General features: G+C 40.2%; 1 protein-coding gene across 16 annotated transcripts in view; it reads right to left on the reverse strand.

Moving 5' to 3' along the window:
* The window catches only part of SLC44A3 (solute carrier family 44 member 3), a 155,230-nt gene that overhangs the window by 83,271 nt on the left and 59,459 nt on the right, over positions 1-12,500 (reverse strand). For 14 of the 16 annotated variants that reach the window (XM_089515683.1, XM_089515677.1, XM_089515674.1 and 11 more), the window contains one exon: positions 6,287-6,355. The gene's annotated coding sequence lies outside the window, so the exon portion shown is untranslated. Of the gene's footprint in view, positions 1-2,098; positions 2,235-6,286; positions 6,356-12,500 lie in introns of all 16 variants that reach the window. The other 2 variants (XM_089515682.1, XM_089515680.1) reach the window with 2 other exon arrangements.

Raw genomic sequence — 12,500 nt, forward strand, 5'->3', positions numbered from 1 at the left:
CTTCTAGAATCATGTGCATACTGACTTAACAGGAAAGCATTTTGTACTGAGATGCAAGGTGACAGAAAAGCTCCTCCTGTTTAGAAAATACACCAACCCTGGCCATGCCTAATTTTCTCTAGCAGTAGCCCTCATCTGATGTTTCCTCCTAAGACAAGAATAGGAAGTCTCATTCATCTTGAGGACCAAAATCAGTTTCAGAGTTCTTGGGGAAGACATTCCAGTGGTGTGTGGAACCAAAACCAGAAGGAACAAAACCAAAAATGTCAGCATATTTTAGTTTAAAGCTCTTGTTGCCACCTACTAAGCCTTAGCAGAGGCACTGCAACCTTTTGGGCACAACCCCAAAACAAAACAAAACAAAAACTGTACAAAAAGCATCAGATTATGATGTCAGGGGAAAGGATTGTCAAACCCAACTGGATTTGGCCCTAAGGCCTGAGGTTCCCCACTGTCAACATACACAAAAGAACTCTATGTTGTACAGAGAACTCTCCAGTTCATAAGGGATTTCCAGTACTGGTTGATGGCTTTTATGGCATATAGGTTTTTACTGCCTTGGTAACTTTTTCAAGTTCAAACTAAAACCTGGATTCACTGACATGGAAGCCACCAGCCACCACTAGACATTTCAACATAAAGGGAAACTTGTCCATGCAATAGCCTGAATGCTTGGAGAGTGAAGGGACAGTGGTATGTATATATGAGCAGTGGCTGACTGAAAGAGAATGAGGATAAACACAGATCTCTGGGTGAGATGCTCCAGACTGGCAAGTATTTCTACTTCTGTTCCAAGTGTTTAATAAGAATACCGGTTACAACAAAATGACCCACTACCATCAGCAAAAGGCATTATCCTGCAGAAATGAAGAAAAGTTGGTGAAAGAGAAGGGATTAAATAGGAGTCGATTTTCCTGTGGGAGGAATGTGAACTTTGCTCAGAACAAATTCCTGAGCACACAATATTTTAACTCTGAGAACATGGTCTTTTTGCTCCAGGCTCTCGTTGGTGGACTTTGAGGTTCTAAGGCTGCATCTAAACTGCAGAAATAATTCAGTCTCACAGCAATTTAACAGCTGTGGCTCAATACTATGAAATTCTGGGAATTGTAGTTTCTTGTGGAACCAGAGCTCTCTGACAGAGAAGGCTCAATATCTCGCAAAACTACTATTCCTGTAAGTCCATAGCATTGAGCCATGCCAGTTAAAGTGATGTCATACTGGATTATTTCTGAAGCGAGGATGCAGCCTAAATTGAAAATAGAAAAGTACATTCATTCAAGTTTGGAGTATGTGATTCCTGCTTTAAATATATTGTCCTTCCACTATTGGTGCTTCAACAGAAGTAGTGAGAGATCTCGGAAGTACTAAGGAAGGATCCAGAGCCTTCTTATTTCTCAGCACAACCTCAAAATGGGAAACTTTCTTTCTTTCTTTCTTTCTTTCTTTCTTTCTTTCTTTCATTTATTCATTCATAGATAGATAGATAGATAGATAGATAGATAGATAGATAGATAGAGACAGACAGATAAGTTAGATAGAATCACACACATTATAGTCAACATATAGTAAATTTAACCCATTTATAACAATTTAAAACAGTAAAAAAAAACCTAGTTTGAGCAGATTAAAACCATATTAAACAATTTGACAAGTTATAGCAAGACAGTTTAAAACCAGTTAAAACCGTTTAAGGCAAATTAGGAACATATAAATTGAAAATCTGTAGAATAGGAACAGCTACTTCTTGGTTTTAACCATCTGGTATGATATTAAAACAGGAGGAGAAAAACATTATGTTTCATTGTCCCATTGATAGTTTGGATTTTACTGCTTTTGGCATAACCTCACGCGTAGGCTCTGCACACATTTGTCTGTTTAGACTTCTGTATAATGCATATCTGAGCTTCTCAGAGATGTTTCTGATTGATATAATGGCAAGCTCTTTAGAATTTATTATTTCATTCACTTCATGAAAGTAGTAGATGCTACAGACAGGGTACTGTCCGAACACTTTTCAGTGCAATCCAAACCGGATTTATACACCATCTGCTGCTGTACAGACCCATTAAATACTTGAAAGATTACTATGAAGTACCTTTCCCAAGGCTGCTGCCCTTTCTCTCTCTGTATGATTCATTATTTGAGTCTTGTCTGCTTCCAACTGCAAGTGGCTTAGTCAATCACTATTGATGCAGGAATGCAACATGATTACATACTTCAGAGGTGAATGCCTGTTACAAAAAAATGTGTTAGGCTCCTTCTAGTCAGGGGTGGGATAGGTTGTCCTCTCTAAAAGCAATGAAAAAATAATTAATGATACTGATCCTGTTTTGGATTTAATGTTGTTACCTGTTTTTGGTAACACCAAATTACTATTTGAATGAATGACCATGGGCCAAAATAAAGCTGCTTCAGATCACTTTGGAGGTATGCTGTTTAAATGACACATGCATCCCAAGAGGCCAGAAGCTGCACCAAAGCTGCACTCCAGTCCTTAGGAGTAGAGTGTGACTTCTGACCTCTTAGGACGCATGCATCATTTAAACAGCATACCTCCAAAGTGACCCGAAGCAGCTTTATTTTGGCCTGTTTGTTTGGGCCCAAAATCTCCTTATTTAAACCAGCCCATACCTTAAGAGTTACAGGGGAGGGCTTTCTCTTAGTCCCACCACTCTTGCAAGTGTGGCTAGTGAGGATTCAGGAGAGATCCTTCTCTGTTGCTGCTCACAGACTTTTTACAGGAGATCCAGTTGACCCTGTCTCTGCTATCTTTCCACTGGCAGGTGAAGGTGTTTTTAATTTAAGGAGGCATTTCATAGAATCATAGAATCATAGAGTTGGAAGAGACCATTTGGTGACAACAGATACAGTTTTTAATGGGGAGAGGCTGTAGTGTTTTTTTAAAAAAACTTTATCATGTTTTAAATGTTGTTTTAACTTGTGTTTCTAAATTGGTTAGACTGTTTTCTACCTTTTATATTAAGAGTTTTAGTTGTATTGTGTTTTTAAGGTGTTGTGCGCCACCTTGGATTCCGCACTGGGAGAAAGGCGGGATATAAATTAACTAGTTTAATGGTTTGACTATTGGACTACAACTCTGGAGACCAGGGTTCGATTCCCAGCTCAGCCATGAAACCCATTGAGTGGCCTTGGGCAAGTCACATGCTCTCAGCTCAAAAGGAAGTCAAAGCCAAACCTCCTATGAACAAATTCTGTTGCCAAGAAATCCTCACTTTAGGGTCACCATACATCGGAAACAACTTAAAGCCACACAACAACAATAAATAATCAACTATATCGTATTTAGCTAGTTACTGACACAGTGACGTGCCTTTTTAAATTAACCAAACCAAGATTTAAAATGTAGGTAGTCTTTGGGAACAAGGATAGCCAGTAGGAATACAGTTTAATATTAGAGGGACGATTGGAATGGTACTTTCCCCTTTCCTATAGTCACTGTCTGATCTCTTTTTTCACCTTGTATGGTTCTACTACTAGAGATTAGCTTGGTTGGAACCAAACTGACTGGGATAACGGACTGTGGGAACAGCAGAAGACAACAGGGTGGTGGTGGATTCAGTCTTCTGGACCTGGAACCCCTTCAAATGTTAAAATTAGAACTTACTGACACTTTATAGACAAATGAGACTGACTTCCTCTTGTCTAGTTCAGTTCTTACTAGAAACTGAAAGGACGATCAGCGAGCATACTTGCCAAGAAGATTATGTAAGATGATGTGGGCTGAATCACTAAAAAGCCAAACCCAGGAATAATTTGGTATTTTCACATATTACTCAACATGTCAATAATGCCGTTGTGAAGCCACAGTTTTATTCTGTGGTTTATTTTCCTTCTCCTTCCTTTTTTTAAAAAAAGAATAAAAGAATCAATCATCTTGGGAGCTACTGAAAATCATAAAGGTAAGAGGAAAAAGTGCTTTTCAAAGCAATACCAGGAAGGCACCTTTCTTTAAAGAAGATGCATATCTAGAGTCTAAGAGCACGTGAAAAGGGAAGATGAAGGTTTCCAAAAAAAATCTGGTCCTGCTGTAAACCTTTTTATCAAGAAGGAAGGAAGGAAGGAAGGACGGAAAAGTTTGTAGTTTAGTTGACTGACATTTTGGCATTAGCATCTCGGCAGCAGTTAAAGAGGATCCAGGAGCTGGGACCCACAGTCAGGAATGGAGTCAAGAAACAGAAAACACTCAAGGAATGGGAGCCAGGAACCAGAATCAAAGAATATACTGAAGCCAGGAAATGTGTTTCAAACCAGAGAGGAAAGCCTCCTTTCTAGGAGCAGTGGCATCACTAAGTTCGCACTAAGTGACGTCCTAAGCAGTGACACCACTGCTCTTCAAACACCTGCCTTTTGACAGAAATGGATTGTGGCATTCACCTGCTTCCCTTTAAAATGCTTCAAGAGATGGTGGGAGTGAGGTGAAGTGCAGTAGAAGGAGAAAATAGAGGCCCCATTTTTTAAAATTAAAATTTCTAATTTCTAAATTTTAATTTTAAATTTAATTTTTAAAAAAATATTCTTAATTTTAAATTTTAACCAAATCTTCACTATGTATATGTAAATACATTTATGTTGTTCATTGTAATTTGTGCATTGTAATTTGAAGGTATAGTTTTAATTTTGTTAGTTGTTTGTGTCACAACTATTACCATTACATGCAGTGGTATATGGGAATTATGATTTACAAGTAACATTAGTGCAAAAATGCATTAACAAGGATTCTGTATAGTGTGTTATGGGAGGAGGTCAATGTGTGTGGGGGGGTGACACCTTGAATTACCACATCTGGTGACACCAACCCTAATGGAGCCACTGTTTAGGAGGGTCCAATGTCTCTGTAGACTTTATATGTGGGTTCAGCCCAGACAGAGTTTGGAACCTACTGTATAATCTATATGTAAAATGGCTACAAGGGCATAGCAAACTTGTGTTTAAAAACAGCGTAACAATGGCAACATCTTTACCCCTGCCCTTGACCCTCAATGACCATGGACCATCATTAAAACTGAACTTGTCACCTCATCACCATACGCACAGGTTTTTCATTTCCTTGGGTATCCATATGATTTATAAAGCTCCTTTTCGAGCATTAGTTCTTTCCATGCATCTTAGGAAGTAGACCATGGTACAACTTCTGTTGCACAGTTAGTCTCAAAGGTGCTGCAAGATCCCTTTGCATAACTGTGAACAAGTTACTTTATTGGTGTAATATACTGTAATACAATACAGTATTACTCTACCCCAGTGGCTCTTTTGCTATCCTGTGCAATGATAGGTGCACAGCACTTAGAACTAAATGCTAGTAATGTAAGCATTACATCTTCTCCCTTAGCATGCAGATGTAAAGTATGTGTATATATTCCGATGCCACTGGAGATGGTGCTCAATAAACATATGGTTTTGCACGAATAATAGAATCTATGCACATCTTTGCTGGAAAAATTGTTTACAGTGCCTGGAGAGAGCTATGATATCAGAAAGATTGCACAATCAGGGAAATAATGGAGAGAGAGGAAAATGGAACTCTTGAGTCATTTAACTGAAAATCTGGCTCATTTGTTACTATGAAAACCAGTCTGTGGAAACAGCAAAAATTATTTCTAGCATCAAAAGGAGAGGTGAAGATTCAGCATGGGGTGAGAATGTGTGTGTGTGTGTGCCATTTTTATAAATCAGTGCTCACGCGTACATAAATCACAAATCTTATTTTAAAAGTGTTCAGTTGCACACAACCCTAAGCACTTATTGTGTTTTGAGTGGTCTGGCAACTCATGGCAAGATATGGAGAGGTCTGTTAAATTCAATAGGATCTAGACAGAATAGACAATAAGATCTAGACAGTGTACCAATCTCTTTGCAATCTACTTGGATCAAAATTCATCTGAAACTGGACATTTACTCCCTCAGAATTTTCTGTAATTCCTATGCATTTTCTCTTTTTACAATTTTTACTTTACTGTTTCAACTAAATATAAAAGAAGAAGAAGGAAGAGGTGATTTCTATCTTCATGCAGCGTCCACAAGAACAGTATCCACAAGAGCACATTCTCTCTCATCCTTCCTCCACCATCATCCCACACTACCCACAACTCTCCCAAACCTCTGCAGCAGATACTGAAAGTGCATGGGGACTATCAGTTTGGGATGGAGATAACTTCTTCCACGATCCACCTTCCTAGATCCTGGTCCAAATTATTCTACTGTGGTAGGGAGGTCCAGGACATTCTTCTCTCTGTGTGTGTTTTTGTGCTGAAAAAGTACTAACCTGCAAATAGTCCATGAAAACTCTGCAGGTTTTGGGGACTTCCTTGCAGTGATGAGAAACATGGCATTCCTGTGAGAATGAAATGTATAAAGAGTTACATCTCTGCTAACGCATCCTGGGCACAAACAGTCAGTTACTTTTTGTCATCTAATTAATTTTTTATGGGTCCATCACAGCCAATACTTTTTTCCATAGCAAGGTAACTTTCTACATCTACTTCTTAGAGCAGATTGCCAGCTAGTGAACTATTCATTTTATTTTCAGATCATAGAACGTTGTAAATTCACTACTGCTTTTTTGATTGTACTGATTCATGTACCATGTTATAGATCCATATTCTGAATGCATATCAAGACTCAACCAGTCAGGAAAACCACAGAATGGCTTAGTCTGTGCTGAAGCACTAGGTGCTCATTTATCTATCATGGCTAAAGTTAATGTAATGTGTTAATCATGTTTTTTGCAGCAGAATAGCCCAGTCCATACAATTATTTGATGACTAATTGTATATCCATTTTGCCAGATGGAGGATTTTTTCTTTGTTCACTGATGGTTTGTGGGACCCCCCAGTAATGGAAAATTAGTGAATGAACAGCTTTCAAACTGTGGGTTGAATTGCTCATATACTGGTAGCTTCTCTCTTACTATAGTCACTCAAAACCCATTGTTGGCCTCTTTTTTGACATACAGTAGTCAATGGAAGCAACACAGGGACCAAGATCCTCACTGGCTATGTGTAATGGGTCTGGCGCGAGAACCAAGCACAGGGTCTGGAGGTTTGGAAAACCACAGACAAATCAGCCTTAGTAAAAGTGAAAGGCTGAATCATCAAGAATTTGTGGCTGAAGATGAAGGGAAAATTTGGACTCAGGTACAAATGCATCATTTACTTGGTTAGCTCCCTATTTTTAAACTACTGGATTAAGCATGAATGTTCACTAGAATTTAAAATGTAGAGTCTTTTATACTTTTAATTTCAAGCTTTGATATTACCAAATATTTATTTATTATTTATACATTTCATAGACAAAAGGAGCATTTAAGATGATTCTACGAAGACAAAAAACAGCTGGGAATAAAACAAAAAAAGTTATAATGTTCAAATTCAATTAAATAAATCATAATATTAAAACACAGTTGAATGAAAAGCAATTTAAAAACACATCACCGCCACCAACACTAACACCACCACCAACAAACAGTACCAGAACTGATATATTAAAAGTCCCTTTCTCAGCAGCGAGATAACTGCCAGTCAATTGCCTGCCTGAATAAAAAGACTTTTGCCTGCCATGAGATGGACAAGGAAAGCTTAGCATCCCTTACAATCCTAAGAGAATGGAGTCTCATGTGCTAGCTTCAGGTCTCGCTATATCTACTTCATTGAGAACAGCAAATAATCAATGAAAGGCAGCATAGTTTAGTGGTTTGAGCATTGGACTATGACTCTGGGGATCAGAGTTTGATTCTCCACTCAGCCATGGAAACCACTGGGTGAACAGATCACATACTCTCAACCCCAGAAAACCCTGTGTTAGGTTTGCCTTAAGGTCACCATAAATCGGAAACTACTGGAAGACGCACGACAACAAATTTACCAATCTTATTCCAGTATACAGGGCTGTGTATACAATGTGCTTGCCTATAATCGTATCAAGATACTGTACATGATTAACCCGTACATATATACCCATGGATGCAATCCTGATGTGATATACATATGAATACCTTGAGTTTATGTCTCCTTTTTGCCATTGTGCAATGAGGTATTTGCTACTTCTTTCTGCAACATCCAAACACCTGCCAAAGGCAGGCAACATTCAAGACATGGGGCTGTTGCCATGGCCATTTATTAGCCAGGGGAGGCAACCAGGCAGTGCCTGACCCAGTCATAGTTTTTCAAGATGGGAAGACAGAACTGAAGTCAGTCTCTTGATTTTCCAGAAACCTAGGCGGTTTCCAGGCCAGTGCTTTGCGCCGGCCTGGATACATACTAGGGTTGCCTCGGGGCGTCCTTTAAAGACGCCCCTCAACCCTAGCACGTATCCGCGGCATTGTAATGGCAGCACCCTGTCTACATGGGCACCACCATTACGACATCACCGCAGCGCCACCTCCAAACAGAGAAGTGCGGGCATGACACACATGCCCTGCTGCAGGGCGCTTGTGGTGCCCTTTCAGCGGCACCAGAAGGAGCTCCGAAACGGAGCTCCTTCCGCGTTTGTATCACTGATGCAGCCTTTACACAGCTGCACCAGCAATACAAACGCGAAAGGGGCCGTCGCTGTTGGGGTGTTCTGTCTAAATATAAAGTGAGTTCATATGTTTAGCCTCCTTCTTCCATTTTAATGCTGCATGGGAAGGGACATATTGCCATGGAATGAGTATGCACACTTTTATGATAAGTGATTTCCAATGTGTATTTGTGCCATGAGAGATTTTTATAGCCAATACATACTGTTCTAATTTCTACTCCCAAGCTGGTTGCCATACATTCACGTTCCTTCTTAAGCACCTTGGTGCATTTCAAAATATTTAATTCCTAGAGTACTCTAACAAAAGCAATACTGACGTAAAAGTACCTCAGCACCAGATGACAGTACTTGGGGAAACAAGTCTAAAGGTATAATCTTTGACAAATAATTGAGCAAAGACTTAAAAGAGCTCAGTTACAAGAAACATGACATATTAAATTGAATGAGTAAGCAAACGGACAAACCATCTAAATAGATTCAGGATGTTTAAAAATGGGAAGACCACAGCATTGCCAGAAACTTACAAAACAGTTTTTTTCCCACCAGTATGGGCAAAAGCCTGTGATAATAAGTTCCTAGCATGTGCTTTCATTGGAAAAGTTACACAAACATTGGTTGAGTTCCTGCATTGCACCACCAATATCCCACCATGCATAGTTATGTCTTGTGGCCCATCCTGACATATCATCCTACCTGTTTTCAGGCTGGGTACTGCTCCCCATCCCATTCAAGGGGCAGACAAAGACAGGGGAGGACAGGAGGGCAGCCAAGGAGAGGGAGAGCCATACCTGCAGCCACCTACAGAACGATGATACCATCCTCCTGGAGCTCTGGAGGGATACCCAAAGAGCATGCATTTTTCTTCTTATAGACAGCAGCAAGAATAAAACCATCTGGCAGCCTGAATGACTGTCATCCTCCGCTTTGATTCTCTTGGCTACTAAAGGGCTGTGGGGATAGGCATCCAGCAGAAAATAGGTAGGTGGTTGGGGGTAGAGTCATAGTGAATGGAGGCATCAAATGGCTCCATCCACCATCACCAAAAAAATTCAGATACACAGGTGTCCCTTCCAGTTAAGCATGCCTGTCACCAACTGGATGCCAGCCGTTATTGTGACATTCATTTCATTTCCCCCAAAGTTCCAGGGGTCTGGTGTTTGCCCAGGTTTAAGTTCATTTGGAAACAAATCATTGGGGGCTTCTGGCCTTTCATAATACTTGAATTTATATACAAAGATACAAGTGAAAAGCACAGCTTAAACACTTGAACAGACAGCTAAATCACTGCCCTATATCAAACAACTAGGTAGAACTGCCCAAAATTCTGATAACCCACACACCTCAAACTTCATTTTGTCTCAAAAACTGCATTTCTATTCTATCCTCCCTGCACAGACAGATATTTTATCTACTATTTATCTAGCAGGGAGGGTGATTACCTCATTTTACCTAGTAGGTGAGGGCAGGTGTGCTTTTTTACTCATTCAACATACTCTATGGAGATCATCTTACCGTCAGCTCTGTATGGGGTAATGGAGGGGAGATGCAGTGCAGTTCCAGGTTTTATTCTGTTTTTCTTGAGCTGCAGTGATAGCTTCATTCAAGCACCAGAATAACTGACAGATCCTTCTTGCTTTGGCAAGGAGTTATGTGATACCAGGGCTCTCAAATTTTATTATCGTCTCAGACAGACAACTAGAGAGGATGTCAGAGAATGAGGAAAATAATCAAGCAGAATTTTGATAACCATTTCCTTTTTGTTTGGTGGGGTTCTGTGTTCACACTAGCAGTTTAAATGCAAAGTCTTCTTTGCAAGGTTGTTTTCATTCCAAATTAAAAACTAGAGACTGCCCTTCAGCTGACGGAAGATTAGTTATTAAAATTCAGTGTGTTTTACAAGCTGAACCAATGCATTCCACTGAGTTCAATGGCATTTACACCTAGGCAACAATGCATAGGATTATATTACAGTCATGCCCTGTAAACTTGTGTAATATTATTAATGGACTGTTTATTTTGGATGTCTGTTTTATAATGGCATTTTTAACTTCCAGCGTTAGTGCCACATTATGCCACATTATGCGAGAACCTGAGGTTTGTGGGGGTTAGTATGATGGAGGTAATTAAAGGCAAGTAAATTCAGTTAAGTTAGGTCAAGCTAACTCATGGTGGCCAAAGTGAGAAAGGAAAGGTAGATGAATTCAAATCACAGCAGACAAAATCAAGAAGCAACTTCTCTTATGCAGTCTTCCCCAGTGGTTCCATTTGTACTTGGATGTTCCATCCCAGAAGATTGTGCTGAGGGATTCCTGCAGACTCCTTGTAGTCTGTGCAGGACTCTGTTTATTCCCCATGTTTTTAAACAACATACAAGATACCAGTGAAGTTACTTAGATATTTGAAATGAGATTCCATCAACATGTGTATGACACCCAATTCTATTCACTGCATCTCATGCAAGTGAGGCAGTGGAAGAGTTAATTTAGTATATGCAAGCAAAAAGAAATATATGAAACACAATGGAATTGAAACACAATTCAAACAACAAGAGGTCATCTTAGTCTATGAGTGGCACTGATGTCCAAATGGCATCCAACCTGTTTTAAAATGAGTTTGCACTTCATCTAAATGAGACGGGGCAAAATGCAGCACATGTGTTGCAAGTGGCCTTCCCAAGGCCTTCCTTATGGCCTACAGCCCTTCCCCAATGCTGTAATGCCTCCTCAACATTAACCATTTTTCTTATAATTTCCCATGAAATGGCAACAGTGTTTTTAAAAATGTTTTTAAGAGTCACAGGACCTCTAACACTAAAAATATTGCTACTAGAAGTGAATATTTATCCTCACCGAGTTTGCACATCCTTCCTCATTAATAGCTTTTGCCATCTTAACCACACACCAGTGTCGCTTTGCCACATATTACAGAATCATAGAACAGGAAAATACCCCAAGGACCATCCACTACAAACCCCTGTGATGCAGGAAGACACAGTCAAAGCACCACCGACCGATGGCCATTCAGCCTCTGTTTAATATGTCCCAACCTTCATCTGAGAAATGTTAGAAGGTATGTGACTGATTGAACAGAGATAATCATACCTCATTTATCCAAGTCCAGCTGACCTCTGGTTTTTACAGTCACAACACATGGTATAAGGCCTTTGTAAACTGCCTTTGAAAAATATCTGGAAACCTCATTCATTCAGAATATAGCTGCAAGACAGGTGATAATGGGGAACTGTTTTTCACTTGTCTTTGTTGGATTTCAGACCACTTCTAGGCTCCAGTTTGCTGGTTTTGATAATTATGCCTTGGGGCCAGGATAATTGAAGTACTGTATCTCTCCACATTTACCTGTCTGAAACTTGAAATCTTTGGAGGTCCAATTTCAACTATCCCTGTGGAGCAAGTATAGCAGAGTTGCTCTGGGTGCCAAACACTCTCTCCAGGAGTGGTGCCAGTTCAGAATCATCCCTGAAATTTCTGGGCCAAGGCCTGATACGTAGAGGTGGCTCCTGGTGATCAAGTGTTATGCATTAAATACCAACTACAGTTGTTCACACAGCTTGTCATTGAAATAGACAGACAGATACACACACACACCTCTGTGAAAATTTCAAGGTGAAATGAGGGGATTCTTCTTTCTCACCTACCCTTAATCTAGCCTACAGGCTTCTAGCCAGAAAGCAGAAGCAGAGCAAAGCAGTTGGTAAGTCACAATGACCAGGAAGGAAGGAACAAGCTAACTTAGGGGCTGTATAGGTTGTCATTAAAGGCTGGCATGAGGGCAAAGTGGGGGTGTGGTGTCTGCACGACACATGCCCCAACTCCATCCCCATGCTGGTGTGACACTGCACACTCCACCAAATGGTGGACAGTGTCACGACGCTCCTCTGGCACTGCATCCAGATGACGTAGCTCCAAAGGAGCACAGAAAAGTTGCAGTGCCAGCAGCTA

Source organism: Sceloporus occidentalis, unplaced genomic scaffold (genome assembly GCF_023333645.1).
Source record: "Sceloporus occidentalis isolate IW3139 unplaced genomic scaffold, rSceOcc1.0.p SCAF_3, whole genome shotgun sequence".
In the NCBI taxonomy this organism is placed as follows: domain Eukaryota; kingdom Metazoa; phylum Chordata; class Lepidosauria; order Squamata; family Phrynosomatidae; genus Sceloporus; species Sceloporus occidentalis.